Source organism: Lissotriton vulgaris, chromosome 2_1 (genome assembly GCF_964263255.1).
Source record: "Lissotriton vulgaris chromosome 2_1, aLisVul1.2, whole genome shotgun sequence".
In the NCBI taxonomy this organism is placed as follows: Eukaryota; Metazoa; Chordata; class Amphibia; order Caudata; family Salamandridae; genus Lissotriton; species Lissotriton vulgaris.
Genome location: NC_141687.1, coordinates 841,414,192 through 841,432,028, shown reverse-complemented (window position 1 = coordinate 841,432,028; position 17,837 = coordinate 841,414,192).

Below are 17,837 nucleotides of genomic sequence, written 5' to 3'. Positions count from 1 at the left end.
GTTACTCCTCTTTCTCTTCGGAATCTTAGCCTATAGGCTTCCCGGTCCAGCCCCAGATGGTCGAGGATGATCCTTTTAATATCCGCGTACGGCGTGTCACCCCTTGGGTTGGCTACCTGATAGGCGGCTTGGGCTTCACCGACAAGTAAGGGAGCCAAAAAGAAGGGCCATTTCACTCCAGGCCACCCACACGCCCGAGCAGCTCTCTCGAAATTCATTAGAAATGCATCCGGGTCTTCGCCGGGCTGATACTTCTGCAGTGATTCTCCTCCAATAGTGTGAGGTATGTTGCTCACTGTAACTGGCCCTGAAGCTAGGGGGGGGTCCAGGGCTCGGGCCGCCACGGCGGTTTTAATCAACTCTCGGTCAGCTTCGGCGGCCCGGAGCTGTTGTTCCGCAATCCTCTCCAGTCTTTCCTGGCCCTGCACCAGGGCTTGCACGACTCCTTCCATCGTCTCGTTGCAGACGTTCACAATGCCCGCATTCTCCACCACTGTAGCGGCGGGACTAGGAATTGGCAGGAGTCGGGTTTTTGTAACGGTAGGGTTTATTCTTTCAAACAGTGAATCAGTACAAGTTTTACGAAGGGCTCCCCGGCGTGGTGATCTACTCCGTTCCCGTCGGGTCTTTCTAAGTACTCCCTCTTCTTTTCTTCTGACGGGGCTCCTCCTTCTTCTGGGCTCCGGAGGCTCCGTGCTGTCCGCCCTCGCCGACACCGTACAGGGGAAAGAAGAGAGGCCGGTATCAGTACGTTTGCAATAACAAGTATTGGTACACCGGGGAGGGGGCCGTGGGGGAAACACCCAGTGATGCACAACAACAGAAATTACTAGTATTTCCAACTGAGAGGGGACGTGACGGTGAGGGAACCCGGTGTTTTACCCCAGTCATACAACACTCCACTAATTGCGACTAGCTCGCTTTTTTATCCAGCCTACGAAACGGTTACGCACCTCAGAGAGCCGTACCCCTCCAGGCGTACGGCTGGGCGGATCGCGGTGTTGGCCTCCGGGCGTGTCCAGTGTTGCTTCGGCTCTCCCTTCCGTGTTCTTTGGTGAGTCCGCGATGTTGTCTTCGCTGATCCACTTGTAGCTGTGGTCCGCCTCTCTTCCTCCTCTCCTCCAGTCGCTCTCTCCCCTCCGGTCGTCCTCCTCACTCGATCGTCCTCCGCTCCTCCAGTCGTTCTCTCTCCTCCACTCGTCCTCCTCACTCGATCGTCCTCCGCTCCTCCAGTTCTCCTCGCTGCTTCCCGCCTCTCCGCCCTGCTCCTCACTGACCGCTCCTCTGGTGAAATAACACACCTGGTTATTGTTGGACACGCCTTTTAAGGGATGTTCGAGCTCCACCTCTTCTTCCAGGTCTTTGGTCCAGTTAAAGGGCCAGTCTTCTTCCTCGTCGCAACTGTACCTCTCAGGGCCAGGCCATCTTGTCACAGGTCCGGGCTGAGGAAATAAGAGGGGGGGGTCACAAGAGGTTAATTCGCGCCCTAATGCGGGGCTGTCGCTGGGACCCCGGTTACACATGCACACCCGACTTGCAAGGGGAGAGTTTGGAGAGGGACATTTGCTAGGTAAATATGTGCTACACAGCATTACAAACTTGTCACAAATGCATATCTGTAACATTTAGTTGACATATCTCCTTTTTTCACATGTAGGCGACAGCGCATACGCCTTGCGCAATTACCTCATGACACCGTATCTCAATCCTGCAACAGCCGCCCAAAGAAGATACAATGCTGCGCACATCTCAACACGGAATGTCATCGAGAGAACATTTGGCCTACTAAAGAGCAGATACAGGCGCCTACACAAGACAGGAGGAGCTATGAAGTACAACCCGGAGCAATGCTGCAAAATTGTGGCAGCATGTGCCATGCTGCACAACATAGCGATGAAGGGAGGCCTTGAAATTGACCTTTCTGACAGTGACTCTGAGGATGAAAACCAGCCACTCCCTCACCAACGTGCCCAACAAGGATCTGATGCAGCAGAAGGACGCAGACGCAGAATTGAGATCACACAAAATTACTTTTAAGGTGAGTAATGATGACACAAAGACAGTATGGTTTGCAAAGTAATTTTTATGATAACATTATGTGACCTGGAAACAGAGGCGCACTATAAAAGTGACTTTGGGCACAGTTTTGTTGCCAACAACATTTTCTATCACTAAAAAAAAAAAAAATCCTTGTCAGTCAGTCATGAGGTCACATTGTGAGAAAGGTTCATTCACCATCTCAACATGATTTGTGCATGTAAGCTCAGCGTTTCTTGCCCCGAACTCCGAGACGCCTCTCGGCAGCAGCATCTTCTTGCCCTGGGCTGTGAGTGGTAGTGATGGCAACGCGTTTTGACCGTCTAGCCTCATTCACAATTGGCATTGGTGTATTCATCATGCCTGAGGCACCCTCAGTGACTTCATTTGGTGCTGGGATGTTTACATCACTTGTGGGTGCAGTCACCATCTCAACAGCGTTTGTTACTTGCTGTGAACCTGTAGCAACTTCACTGTTATCATTGGCGATTGTGGTCTGCATCATTGACATTCTGCGTGACAACATTGCTGTTGCTGTGGCCAGTGTGTTGTTGGACTCCACTTGCATTTGTAGTTGCTCCATGAGTTGTTGATGCTGTGCATTGTGTGCTTTTTGTCCCTCCAACAGTACTCTTGTCATTTCCTGGAGACTAGTGGCAAGCAGAGCTAGGTTTCCAGACATTGTGGCTATTTCGCCCTTGATTACTCTTGTGTTTTTTGCCTGCAGGCGATGTGACCGGAGCATCTGTGCCTCCAAGCCACCCCAAACATCATTCGAGTGTTCCACCTGCTGTGGCCTTCGTGCTCTGCGTTGTCTCCGTGTCAACCTTGCATTGGCTCTACGGTGGAAGGATGAACTACTTGTTGCAGAAGTACTTAGTGGGTTGCTGGCATGAGGTTGTGCTTCAGCCTCATCATCCGTCTGATAGGGGACCAAAGGTGGGACGGGTGTCCTACGTGATTGTGGCACTCGTGATTGGATGCTATTTGAAGGTGTTGTGTTTTCTGCTTCAGAGGCGCTGCTCAGCTGGATGTCCTGGTTATCTTTGTCCCCGGCCTCACCATGTTCTGCATCTGTGAGTTTAAACAGTGCACAACTGAATTAATGTATGCTTATTAGGTTATGTGACTGTTGTGACAAGAATAAACATTTATACTTTGGCACACTTACTACACTTTTGGAATTGGTGTTAATTATATGTGTGTCTGTGACTGTAACTGCTTGACCAAACTACATCTCCCATGATGCACTTGCTATACCATTGACAGTGATGTTGAGGTTTCACTGCTTGCGTGCGCGCTATGCAGAGCTAACATTCACACTGCTGTGATAGGGGCAAGGTACACATGCATTCCTCTTACCTTGGGACGTGTGTGCAGCTCCGGAGGTATCCAGATTCGTCACACCAACGACTGCTTCTTTCTGGATTGTGCTCTCAATTAAATCCTCCATGGGAGTGTTGCTGGTGTGTGGTGGTGTCCCTCCTCCAGTTCCTAGTGCAGCCTTCAAGCGGTCTGCGATGGTCGCCTTGGCCCTACTGCGCAAATCATACCACCTTTTTTTCAGTTCGTCGGTGGTACGATGAGTGACCCCGATTGCGTTGACTCTGCTTTGGATCATGAGCCATATTCGCCTTTTCTCTTGCTCAGGCACCTTGAGAGATGCCTTCCCAAACAGCTTCTCATTGTTCTGTACAACTCCCTCAATCAGGGCTTCAATTTCAGTTTCAGAAAACTTCAGTTTTCTCTTTCTGCCACTTTGTGAGTCCTCAACAGTTTCTGCAGGCTCCATTTTGTTTTAATAATCTGACACACTCCTCTCCTGCTCCCAGTACCAGCTCCTTCCTCTCTCTGTGATCCAGGATTGAAAATGAGGCTCTCAGAGCACACTTCCTGTATCAGAATGAGGCTTGGAGGGCACATTTCCTGGTTCTGACATCATCAATATGCATCAACACGCGATTTCGCAATTTTCGAATTCGCAAATTGCGATTTCGCAATTTTTTTTGCGATTTTTTGCGATTCCTTATAATATCGCTATTTTTTTGTTGCATTCCGTTTTGCGATTCCTTAATTGCGATTCCTTAATAATCGCTAATAAGGAATCGCAAAACGTTTTGTTGATGCATGTCTGTGTATATTATTTATGGAAACCTCAGATGAAATACATGAAATTCTATCATCTATTTAAAAGCTATAAATGTAAATCACGTACTTTAATAATTTATACCCCAAATGATAATGATGTGAACATACACATAAAAATTTTGAATTTTGATTTATGGGCAAATAGAAAATCATGAGACTCATGTCACCAAAAAATGAAATTGGAATTAATAAAATGTGTCTAGTTTATTATATGCTACATTGTATTTGCACAGTTATAAGTTTATTGAATTGCACATGAAATTAATGCAGGTTTGAGTTTTAGCCTTTAAATTTTAAATCATCTGTCTCCCGAACCTTTGACCCCCCTTTGATATTTTAACGAAACTCCGAAGCACATTTTATTCCCGGCTGGGAGTAGAATTAATAGAACTTCGAAAGTTATAACATTCTGAAAAATGTTTTTTTTGCACTTTGCACATAGATGGGTGAAACTTTTGGACACAGAAGTATTTAAAATGAAATTACATTCCAACAGCCTTGCGATGTAACAGTGACACTATTTAAACAGGTTACAATTGATTTGACAGGAATAGTCAAAAATGTATAACTATTCTGCACGAAACATGCAAATTATATCTCAGGAATTTACAAAGTGCACAGACAGTATTTAAATGTAATCTGTTTTATGTATATTTTATTCGCTGTTGGATTGCTCAATACTTTGAAAGTATCTTGTTTATTTTTACTACTGTGACCTTGGCCAATCACATGGGGTCTAGTTCTTTCAAAAAGTAGGAGGGTTTTGTACACTAATTACCAGCAAGCAAGGCATCAGGGAACGCCGAAACGCATTTGGTTTGTGGCACAGCAATGCACTAATGAAAATATGAAACAATAAAAAATAGCAGCGGCTGCTGAACGAAAAACGAGTCCGTCTCTCTCAAAAGTGTGGCCCTTAGGAGGGGTCAGGGAAACTAAGCATATAAAAATAACAGGCTGACTGTTCAAACGGTGTGTGAACAAGAGTACATGGTACTCGAAGCGTCATCTGAAAGGTCTTAAATAAAATCCAACATATTGCCTGAAATCGTGGGGTCTGTTTTCTTCTTTCGCCACGCTGTCGGCGTGGAGGTCTGAGGATTTGCTCTGCATATATATACATATATATATATATATATTACCTACTGGCGATAGCCAGTAGGTATATATAGTTAGGATTTTTTCTCTATGGGACTTTTGAAAATTCTATGCCTAATAACTTTGGCGTTTGTGGACGGAATCGGCTGAAATTTTCAGGAAAATGGCACATTTTGTTTCTGAGCAGCTCCTGGAAATTTGGGGGGGGTTCGTCAAGGGGGGGCTGAGAAAAAAGGGGGGTCCCAAAACGCGATTTTCCCATGTTAATTTCCATAGGGCGGTTGGACTCACTTTTAGCCCGAACGGCTGAATGGATTTACACGAAACTTGGCAAAATTGTAGGGACTGTTAGCCCGATGTGCCTTTGCTAGGTCTCAATATATGTGCTTCAGTGGATTTTGAGAAATTAACGTTTAAATCAAGATATATATCTGTAACAGCGCTCCGGGCAGCGATCCGGTTCGCGAACTTTTCGCGTATCGGAACTTTGCGATGCGAAGCTGATTGGCTCTCCGGTGTCTGTCAACATTCTAAACAGTCCGTAGCGGCCGCCATCTTGTCTCTCGGTAGGATCGAGAGACAAGAGGAGGCCAAAACAAAGGGGGAAATGTAGGAAAGGGGGCAATGTAGACCCCTTCTGACCCCCTAGGATTGATGAGGGGGATATTATAGAGCCACGCGGGGCAAAAAAAAAAAATCCGATTTTTTCGCCGTAAAGACGCGTCTTGGTTCGCGAACCGGGCAGCTAACCGGGCAGCTAACCGGGCAGCTAACCGGCAGCGTAACGTGAGTCGGAGGAGTAGCTGATTGGCTGTCAACATTGTAAACAGTCCGGAGCGGCTGCCATCTTGTCTCTCGAGAGACAAGATGTGGTGAAAAACGAAGGGGGAAATGAAGGAAAGGGGGCAAGGTAGACCCCTCCTGACCCCCTAGGATTGATGAGGGGGATATTATAGAGCCACGCGGGGCAAAAAAAAAAAATCCGATTTTTTCGCCGTAAAGACGCGTCTTGGTTCGCGAACCGGGCAGCTAACCGGGCAGCTAACCGGGCAGCTAACCGGCAGCGTAACGTGAGTCGGAGGAGTAGCTGATTGGCTGTCAACATTGTAAACAGTCCGGAGCGGCTGCCATCTTGTCTCTCGAGAGACAAGATGTGGTGAAAAACGAAGGGGGAAATGAAGGAAAGGGGGCAAGGTAGACCCCTCCTGACCCCCTAGGATTGATGAGGGGGATATTATAGAGCCACGCGGGGCAAAAAAAAAAAAATCGATTTTTTTTCGCCGTAGAGACGCGTCTTGGTACGCGAACCGGGCAGCTAACCGGGCAGCTAACCGGGCAGCTAACCGGGCAGCTAACCAGGCAGCTAACCGGCAGCTAAGCTAAAAAAAAAAAAAAAAAAGATTCGATTTTTTCGCCGTAGAGACGCGTCTTGGTACGCGAACCGGGCAGCTAACCGGGCAGCTAACCAGGCAGCTAACCGGCAGCTAACCGGGCAGCTATATCTGTAACAGCGCTCCGGGTAGCGCTCCGGTTCGCGAACTTTTCGCGTATCGGAACTTTGCGAAGCGGAGCTGATTGGCTCTCCGGTGTCTGTCAACATTCTAAACAGTCCAGAGCGGTAGGGATTGTTTGTTTGATGTGCCTTTGCAAGGCCTCAAGATATGTGCATGTGTGGATTTTGTCTAATTAAGGTTAAAAAAATATATATATCTGTAAGCGTGCTCCGGCGCGCTTACGTTACGGGTTTGGTTTGCGCTGCAGAGGCGACGCGTCATGAGGCGTCTCACGTGGCTACGTGATACGTCACGTAATAAAGAGTATATTTTACAGCTACAGATATTAGCTTTTAAAAAACCAATGAAATTCAATGAAAAAACCACAGGTTATAGACTATATATAGTTAGGAATTAGCATTTACAAAACCTTGAAAATTCACTGAAAAAACCATAGGTTATAGACCATATATAGTTAGGAATTAGCATTTACAAAACCTTATTTTACTCGCACAAAACCATTGAAATTCCATATATAGTTAGTTGCACTAACTATATATCGCGCACCCGCAATCCACTGCTGATGATGTCACATATTACATCATTCATGACATGGTCAGTGACATCACTGATGACATCACTGATGACATCTCAAATGACATCACTGATGACATCACTGATGACAACATCCAGTGACTGTATGTTTCTGTAAAGTTAAAATATGTCTTATATTTTGAAGAATGAGTGGATGTATAAGTGTCTGGATGAAGGATTTAGTAGGTGCATGACTGACTGATTGAGTGAGTGATTAAATGTGTCTCACTGAGTGCATGGGTTAGTGACTAAACTGTTTTAATTTGTGCATCATTATATCTGTTGTTCTACAAACTGCTGCATATGTTGATCAGTAGCTATATGAGTAACTGTATGGGTTGATTGGTTGTCCAAGTATTTGTATGGGAAACTGAGTGTGTGTGTATGGGTGGCTGGAAGGTGTGTGACTCTGTACATAGATGTGTGAGTAGTTGATTCACTATATGTATAGATTCAAAAGTGCATGTGCAAACAGCTGTATGGGCGGTTGACTGTGCATGAGTGTATTAGTGAGTGAATGGATATCTCAGTGCTACATGTCAAAATAAGTACATATGTAAAACACAGTACATGTGAGAGTTGACATCTATAAATAACTGTGCATAAGAGCCAGTGAATGTGTGAGTGGCTGTATGGATCATTGTGAACATGTATCAGAGATTGTATAAGAGAGTAAAGTAAATATGTGTTAGTATATGTTTGAATAAGTAAGGTGTGTATAACTGTATAGTTGAGAAAATGGAGGTGTGATTGATTTTTGGCATAACTGACTAGGTGTGTGAGTAACTCCATGGATGAGTGACAGTCTGTGACTGTCTGTTTACACTGATTGTATCTAAGGTTATATTAGAGTCTGAAGAGGTTCATGGTATTATCACATGAATGATATCATCAGTGATGTTATCAGTCATGTCAAATGAGATGTTTTCAGTGATGTCATCAGTGATGTCATTTGAGATGTCATCAGTGATGTCATCAGTGATGTCACTGACCATGTCATGAATGATGTAATATGTGACATCATCAGCAGTGGATTGCGGGTGCGCGATATATAGTTAGTGCAACTAACTATATATGGAATTTCAATGGTTTTGTGCGAGTAAAATAAGGTTTTGTAAATGCTAATTCCTAACTATATATGGTCTATAACCTATGGTTTTTTCAGTGAATATATATATATATATATATATATATATATATATATATATATATATATATATATATATATATATATATATATATATATATATATATATATATATATACATACACACACAGACACACACAAGTCCGGGCTCTCAGGCAGGAGTGGAGAATCCTGTTACTGATGCAGACAAAAATAAAACAGAGTCCACAGCTTTGCCATCCTTACAAACTGACGCTTTATTGGTCTGATTGTGTGGCAGCTTAAAACAACTCTTTTATCCTTATGCGTTTCGGTGCCAAGCGTATTGTTCACAGGTGAGTTGATTTCGTAATTTCCTAAAGTCCAAGTGGTCACATGGTGCTGGCTTTAGACCACAATGCCAATAATGCATCACTATTCAAATTAACAGCTTGGTTCATGTCGCTTTATATTTTGGTTAATAGCTTTACACATTTGCCAATGGAGAAAAGACGGAGATTATGATCATGGGCAACCCCCTATATGTGACTTTTAGGACCATATATCCAGCATGTATGGGCCCAGCCACAGCCCCCAAGTCCGAAATAAAGAGTCTAGGTATGTGGTTAGACCAGAGCCTGACATTTAAGGCGCAAGCCAAGAAGACAGTTGCGAAATGCTTCCGCCTGCTCAGATTGGCCAGAAAGGTGCTCCCGCTTCTCCCCCCCATGCAAAAAAAATCCCAGTCCAATCTCTGATACTCTCAAGTATAGACTACGGAAATACACTCTATATAGGGGCCAACCGCAATAATCAATAAACTACAAATTGTCCAAAACTGCGCGGCAAGACTACTGTTAGGTATGTCAAAACGCCTCTCAGCCAAACTGGCCCTCTCCTACCTCCACTGGCTTCCAGTGAGGGACAGAATTAGCTTTAAAGCTCTCTGCATCGTCCATAATTCCTTGGAAGGGAAGGGTCCACCATTAATTTCGGCCATCATCCACCCCTATAAAGCGAGAAGGAAACTTTGCTCGGATGAACTTCACCTAATTGAAACCCCAAGGATCAAGAGGTTTAGAAGCGGTGGTCGACGCTTCTCCCTTACATGGCCCAACTCTGGAATGCACTCCCACTCCACCTCCGCAGGGAACCCAGCCACCATATCTTTAGTAAACAACTGAAAACGTTCCTGTTCCCCTCATGTCTGTTTTTCTGAGCACTGGTCATGCCCAGCGCTGGGAGGCCACCGGGTAGCCATGCGCTTTATAAGTGTCATTTTCATTTAATTTTGTTTCATTTCACTACAACATAGATACTCGCTTGAAAGTGAAAGCACAAAGTCTGCCTGAGAGAGGGCAGACGCTCCTTCGTCTCCCTTTGTCATAACTTACACCCAATGCTCGTTGAAGTCTGGTGACTGGTGTGGTTCGAGCGAGTCATGCCCCCTCCATTGAATGCACACGAGTGGAGCAACTCGTGTGCATTCAAATGGACGGAGACGAAGGAGGGGCTGCCCTCTCTCTGGCAGACTTCGTGCTTTCACTTTCAAGCAAGTATCTACATTGTAGTGGCAGCAAAGTGCACTGTGCTTTTAACTATTTTCCACTCTGCATCATGAAGATAACACAGACATTGGCAAATGTGTAAAGCTATTAACCAAAATATAAAGCGAAGTAAACCAAGCTTAATAGTGATGCATTCTGGGCATTGTGGTCTAAAGCCAGGACCATGTGACCACTTGGACTTTAGGAAATTACGAAATCAACTCACCTGTGAACAAGGCGCTTGGCGCCGAAACGCGTAAGGATAAAAGAGTTGTTTTAAGCTGCCACACAATCAGACCAATAAAGGGTCAGTTTGTAAGGATGCTGAATATATATATATATATATATATATATATATATATATATATATATATATATATATATATATATATATAAAGAGAGAGAGAGAGAGAGAGAGAGAGAGAGAGAGGTAGATAGATAGATAGAAAGATAGACCAAACCATCCGTGCTCTGAATCTTTGTGTGTGCCAAGTGGTTCAATGTCATGTATGACACTTTTGCCAACAATGCTTCTTCGAGTATTTGCAGACACAGCAGCTCTTCGTCCTGGCTAATACGTTAGCTGGCTATGGCATCTAAGCAATGTTGATGCCACTGGACTGATATTTATCTCAAATTTATTTCATGCTCTATGTAACTTTTCTAAAATGTATTGGATTAAAATGTACAATATAAGATTTCTTTTAAACAATGCTTCTTCTAGCTACCCGCACTGTAGTTTGTTTTTCAGTCTCAGTCTCTGTCCCCTCATTCTGTCTCTGTCTCTATCTCGCTCTTCCACAACTGCTGAAAATGACAACTTAAAGAAACTGCTTTTACCCTCTTTTTCTTCTCCTTTCCTTCATTTGTTCCCCTGTGAAATGGATAAAAAATAAATAAGGAAAAAACACATTGCTGAAAATGTCGTCTTTTTCTGACATTTTTCCTTTCCAATGTGCAGCCTTAGGACAGAGGAAAAAAGTAATGTCAATAAACTGGGCGAAAAGGTTTTTGATGTTTGCTTTTACTACCTCAAACTATGGTTCCCCCTTTGAAGCTCTAAATAGACCTATCTTTACAAAGTAATTACCTTAAACATAGGCCTGTGTAAGAATACTGTAAGAATACTGTAAGTTCGGCCAATTGAGAACTCAGTGTATCTGTATCCATACCCCTTCAGTGAGAAAACGTACTGGCTGCCATTACTTTCATGAACCCGTTCAAAATTGTACACATTGTTAAATAAAATAAACACCAATTAAAAAAATAACCACAACATTTTATATGCACTCAACTACTGATTAACAACCTGGTCTCATTCTCAGAGAACTTCTTAAAACAGACAAGAGACTTATTTCAATCAAAAATCAAACACCCCGTCTCCTTGGCTGGATCACTCATTAACCTGACATTAAGGACAAACTGAACAATTCTACTGGAAGGTGGCGAAAACATCTATAAATCATCAAACAAGCATTTCTAAACTGCCTTAAATGTTGGTAACGCTACACCACTCACGGGCAATAGTCCCAAACTGAGAGTTGAGAGGTTAGTGATAAAGTAGCCAAAAAACCCCAAAAAATCTGCATGCACTCAACCTTCCACGATTCTGCATGATGAGTGTCATTTTAATTTGAGATGGAAGTGTGGAATAGATAATTTTTTTTAAATGTGGATCCAACTATGATTTTACCAAAGTAAAATATATATTGATATATACTAAGGTATTTCTCGTGTTTTGTTGGGGCCTTCAAATTGTTTACATGTGACTGAAAAATTAATGTTGAAGCCTATAAGTGGATAAATCAACGAGGAAAGTGTACAGTATACAGGGCTGAAAAGGGTTTTGGCACCGACAGCCCTTCCCCTTTTAGGACTAAAGCAAGCCACTACAGATTAACCTGGAGAATATCAGTTTATGTCACATAGCGCTTCAATCAATAAATCAATCAACGGGTCTCATGGCGCTGGGGGTGAGGGGGATGCTGCTGATTTGTTTGGGCGTGGAGGTTCAGTGGAAGAGCCAGGTTTTGAGATCCTTTCTGAATTACATCGGAGACGAGGATTGCCTGAGGTGGCGAGGCAGGGTGTTCTAAGTCTTGGCGGTGAGATAGGAGGATCTTCCTCCGATTCTGCCAGTTATTGGTAGTAAAGTCTGAATGCGATAACGCCTTTCCATAAGAATCCACACTTTAGCAGTGACGTCACCTGTGTTTCAGGGGAAAGCAACTTCCTAGCATCGAAGCCCTGACAAAGTCCGTTACAATAAATAAAAAAAACTAGACAAAGTGGCCAGATTGGCTTTGTTCATTAGTGCCACTTTACAGAGTTAGCCAGTGCATTGCTTCTTAAGTTTTCTCCTCTTTTTTCCAACAACATTGTAATGCGGCAGGAGTAAACTGGCCGCTATTACAGCTGTACATTGGCACAAAGTGACGTGTGCATGTACAGCCAATAAAATGTCACAATTTTTTGGGCTGTCTGCTGGAGACCTTTTATTTGTGACAAAAAAGATACGTTTTGCAGTCATTTCGCTAGTCAGCTGATTTTGTGATTATTTTGTGCATCATGAAGGCACAAAATCCTGGAGGACCTGATATTTGGGGCACGGCGACTACTGGCCAGTGGGGGCAAAAGGCCTGCTGTTTGTAAATGCAACACTTTGAAATCAGATATAGCTAAAATGAAGAGTTAACTTAATCATTAAGTCAACTTCATTTTAATTTTGTGTGCAAGCTCCAATACTGAGTTGACAAGGACCTTTATTTAAGACTAGCAGCCCGTCCCGACGTTGTCCGGGTATGAATTGCTGCCGGCCAGTAGTGTTTTGTTGGATTTCGTTTTGATAGCATTTCTTATCTGTGACAGGCCTGTGAAACGCTCCGATTCACAGAGCACTGCTGATGCACTTAAGAGTGCGCGTTCAGTAGTGTGTGAACTCGAGTTTCCCTACTTTATTTTTCCTTGCAATATTATATAGCACGAACTCGACAACATGGCATGAGCACAACTTACATTACAGAAGAACACATTCATTTGTGGTAGGCATGGGGAGACAAAGCGATTTGCCTGGAATCACAGGATGTTGAGAACATTACGAAAGTACCATGACTCCGCAATGCCATTATAACGCATGGCATTACATTTTATATGCTTTTACCACGCATACATTTACAATGAAATTCGTTGTAAATGCATGAATGGTAAAAGCTTTTTTTTTTTAGGTCTCGCCTTTTCCATCCCGAAGGAATGGGAAATGGTGAGAATTCAAGTGCTGAAAATACTCGTGAAACCACAGGTTTTTTCGTGCGGTTTTCTTCGAGTTCACGTGGCCACAGGCACGCGCTTTTGGGCCATAAACTTTCACAGCTGTTCCCCAGCTCCAGCACCTCCCCTCTCTCTCCCCGCACACAGCCTTACTTGGATTTCTCCTCCCCCTCCCCAGCCAGCTTCCCCCAGGCCGTGTTCCCTCCCACCTTTCCTCCTCTCTGTCCCTCCCCCTCCCCAGCCAGCTTCAGACGAGTACGTTCATAAATGTGGACTTGTATAAATGTCCTTTCATTTATGTGTAACAACAAACCTACGACATAAGGCCCCATTCACATATCGCACAGGCGTGCCCCTCTCCAGTCGTGCCGTTCTTTCAACGAAGGTTTAAAAAAATATATATTAAAACACAGTCGCTAACGAGGCCTTGAGCTTAATCCATGTCTAAAACGTTCAAAACCACACATGACGTGCCGTCTGGGGAAAAGAACCCTGCACGGCCTTCCAACCATCTGCCCCCGCCCAATCAACTGCAATGGAGAACAACTACCAACCGGGCGGCATTTGCAAGCACCCCCCACAACTGCGCCGATTAACAAAATAGGCAAGAAATATCACTCGGTACTTCAAATTATGCACTTGCCAGGTTGACTTTGATCACTAAACCACCAAAAATACCTAAATGTACTAAACTGATTTTCCAAGTGACCAACACGTCAACAGCATGTGTAATGTGTTTTTTTTTATAGTTCATTGTGTGCCGAAATGGTCTAAGGGGGAAATGGTACAAAACCAGAGAGTTAATGAAGAACATTTGGTGGTGCTACGATGTGCGAGCTCCTTATGGAAGTAAATTAGGCCCAGCGCCCAGGTTAACGACAGCCTGTAACCCCAAGTACTCCTTTGACTTGGTCTTGCAGCTTTGTGGTGCTGTCACATCTGCGCCGCTACCCAGCTCACTTGAAATTATCTACCTCGGCGGGATAAAGGCTGAGCAACCAGATGTGGATACCTGCACACTGGAACCTTATTTTGTGGAAATCCGGGCATACACGTATTTTAGGTTTCTCCTGATGTTTTGTAACCATTGCTGGAAACAGCTTGCCAACGTAATCCCTAAGTCATGTTGCTGCATTCCCCGTGGAAATGCCCATTTCGCAGATAAGTACTGCTTTTTCCTGGCATATTCGTGTTGCCAGGGTATGTTTGCAATGAGAAACTTGTGCATTGGCTGCTATGCTTTGCCCATCGCTGGTGACTTGTATAACGAGGAAGGCAGCAAGCAGAATCGTGTTTTGACAGTGGCAGCCGAGGCAGAGCTAGTGAGGCCTCTGCTCTCACACACCGCCCCCTCCTTCCAGCAAAGAGCTTTCAAGTGGCTCTTGGAGTCCCTCCTCGGCCCCCACCTCCCAGCTGCTCTGCAGGCACAGAGGCAGACTGCCCAGGCTGCACGTTCACACTCACACAAACAGGTCCACAGCGACACGCCCAGCTGCCAGCAGGAGTCCCAGCAAGGACCCGGGCAGCCCAGTGTGCACCGCTAAAGTTAAAAGTATTGGCATTGTAAATCACAAAACATAAATATAAAATGTCATTTACAAAACCAATAGCTCCAACTTTCCTACTGCGAGACCTATTGGCAACGCCAGTGCTTGTTTAATGTTTGGATAAGGTAAGTATGGGTATAGGGGTATATGTTTTGGGGTACTGAGGTATATGTTTTGGGGCGTTTGGGTATTTTAAGGGTTCAGATATAGTTTTGGGTTATGGGGTACAGGGGTATTTTAAGGTTCAGGGGTAGGTTTGGGTTTTGAGGTACAGGGGTATTTATAGGGTTCAGGGCTAGGTTTGGGTTTTGGGGTACAGGGGTAGTTTTAGGGTTTAGGGATAGGTATGGTTTTTGGGGTACAGGGGTATTTTTAGGGTTCAGGGCTAGGTTTGGGTTTTGGGGTATAGGGGTATTTTAGGGTTCAGGGGTAGGTTTGGGTTTTGGGGTACAGGGGTATTTTAATTGTTCAGGGCTAGGTTTGGGTTTTGGAGTGCAGGGGTATTTTTAGGGTTCAGGGCTAGGTTTGGGTTTTGGGGTGCAGGGGTATTTTAGGGTTCAGGGGTAGGGCTGGGTTTTGGGGTACAGGGTTATTTTGAGGGTTTAGGACTAGGTTTGCGTTTTGTGGTACATGGGTATTTTTAGGGTTCAGGGGTAAGTTTGGGTTTTGGGGTACAGGGGTATTTTAAGGATTCAGGCTAGGTTTGGGTTTTGGGGTACAGGAGTATTTTAGGGTTCAGGGGTAGGTTTGGGTTTTGGGGAACAGTGGTATTTTTACGGTTCAGGGCTAGGTTTGGGTTTTAGGGTACAGGGGTATTTTTAGGGTTTAGGGATAGGTTTGGGTTTTGGGGTACATGGTATATTTATAGGTTTAAGATGGGTTAGTGTTTAAGGGTGTTGGGGTATTTAAAGGAGTAAGGGTGGGTTATGATTATGGGGTGCAGGGGTATTTAAAGGGAGCAGGGTGGGATTAGCACAAGATATGAGACATGGCATGAAGGGCGGAACGTACCACACGCCCCCAGCGTTTGTCACGCTGTAATGACCGGATTTTCGGACCAGGTAGAATCAGCTCATAAAACACCACCAACCCAGCCGAAACTTAACCACCTCCCTCCTCAGGACCTACTTACCAAGGCACCTGGGTACCTACCTGAGGATGGGGAATTAGCAATATACAAGCTCATATCATCAAAAACACCACTAAATCTATAGGGATTACTAGAAATACTCACTGATTATTCCACACCACACTCATACCTTATAGTCTCGCGGCAACATAGGCCCAGACTAGACTACCCTGAGGCAGTTCCGATTACTTACCATTACACGCTGATCACAATCAGTGCTCGCACAAGCCACAATCCTGTGGGTATAGGCACTGTATCCCCCCAGTGCTCTCACTATTTCACACATTCACAAGCCACAATCCTGTGGGTATACACATTGACCACGGTCAATGCTCTCACTAACGCCACTTTCCTTGCGGCGATCTCATTACACACTTATCACAATCAGTGCTCGCACAAGCCACAATCCTGTGGGTATACACATTGATCACAATCAATGTTCTCACTAACGCCGCTACACAACGATGATCACTGTCCTATGAATACCTTCAGTTTTCTCTCTCTCTGTATTGGGAAGTTTCTCTATCCGATATTTACTGAGGATGAAATATTATGGGTTATGTGATAGATAGACAGGTCGATCCTCACACACAAGAATGTCCAAATTACAATATGCAAAGGTTATTTCCTAATTCAAGTGCTCCTCTACTCCCTTGCTCAGTTACCATTTACCTGGACGGGAGATGCATCCGTTCACATAACAGCATCTGACTAGAAGAAAGGTTAACTTTATTATAAGAAAACAACAGTTACACAATAGTTCACTAAGAACTGGGGTCCCTTTATTTAAACAATAGTAAATTATAACAACAATATAATACTGCAATATAACACATAGCCTGAAAAGCAAAAGAAAGAATTAGAATGTGTGTGCACGCTAATAGGAAAGGGTCGACGTCACCTTATGAGTACGAAGTCTGGACTCAGTTGTCATCTGGGTTCCCTTCTCGTCTGTGCCTTGGCTCATCTTAGGATCACCCCTGCAGTCACGGATACACGTCTGCACCGCTATGCTCTGTCTCCTCTGTTCCCCTCCAAGTCACTGGAACCTCCTTCTTATTCTCTGTTTCGTTTGCCTCACTTTCGCTGTTCTGCACTACTCCTCTCTCCTCTCAATCACAAACTATCTTCACCTCCCAACTTCGATCCTATAACTTAGTTTTGACCTTTCTGGAATTCGTTTGCTCCACTAGCTTCTTCACTCTGCATGCTCTGATCTCAGTATCAAAGCTCGCCAGCTGCTCCTACTAAAGTAACTTCAATCTTTCTGAGAGAGTATCAGCCCTCGGTCTTTTTCGGACTTCAAAATGGCGACTGCTAGCCTTGAGTTGATTAACTGCAATAATGCTAACAACTAGCTGCCGTCTACTAACTGACTGACTGACCTCTCCGTGCTTTCGCTAATATGGAACCTTGTTCATGCATGGAAATTTACCGCCAGTAACCTGCCGCCCACCAAATTCTTGTACCACCCCGTGCCAAGGACACGTTCTCAGCCGGCCGGCCTGATGTTATGTCTTCGACACGAAGAAAAATGCAATCCTTCGATAAGGGCCAGGCTGAGCCGGTTCTCTCCAAGCGAACAACACCTTATAACTAAAACATTACATTTGACCTAAAAGCATCTCAAGCAGCCGAGGCAGAAAGAAAGATGGAGTCTCTCCCGTTCGAGGCCTACAAGGCCCGAAATAAGCATAACTCCATTAGAAATATACTAGCAACCTTACAAAAGGACGAATTAATACTAATACTAAGGAATCTATCCCTTAACATAGGTTTATGGACCCTAGAATAAAGAAAAGGGTAGGGAATTATATCAAACACCTTGTAAATAGGCCAGGTCTGAGATTCTAATCCTCCTATTAGAATGAA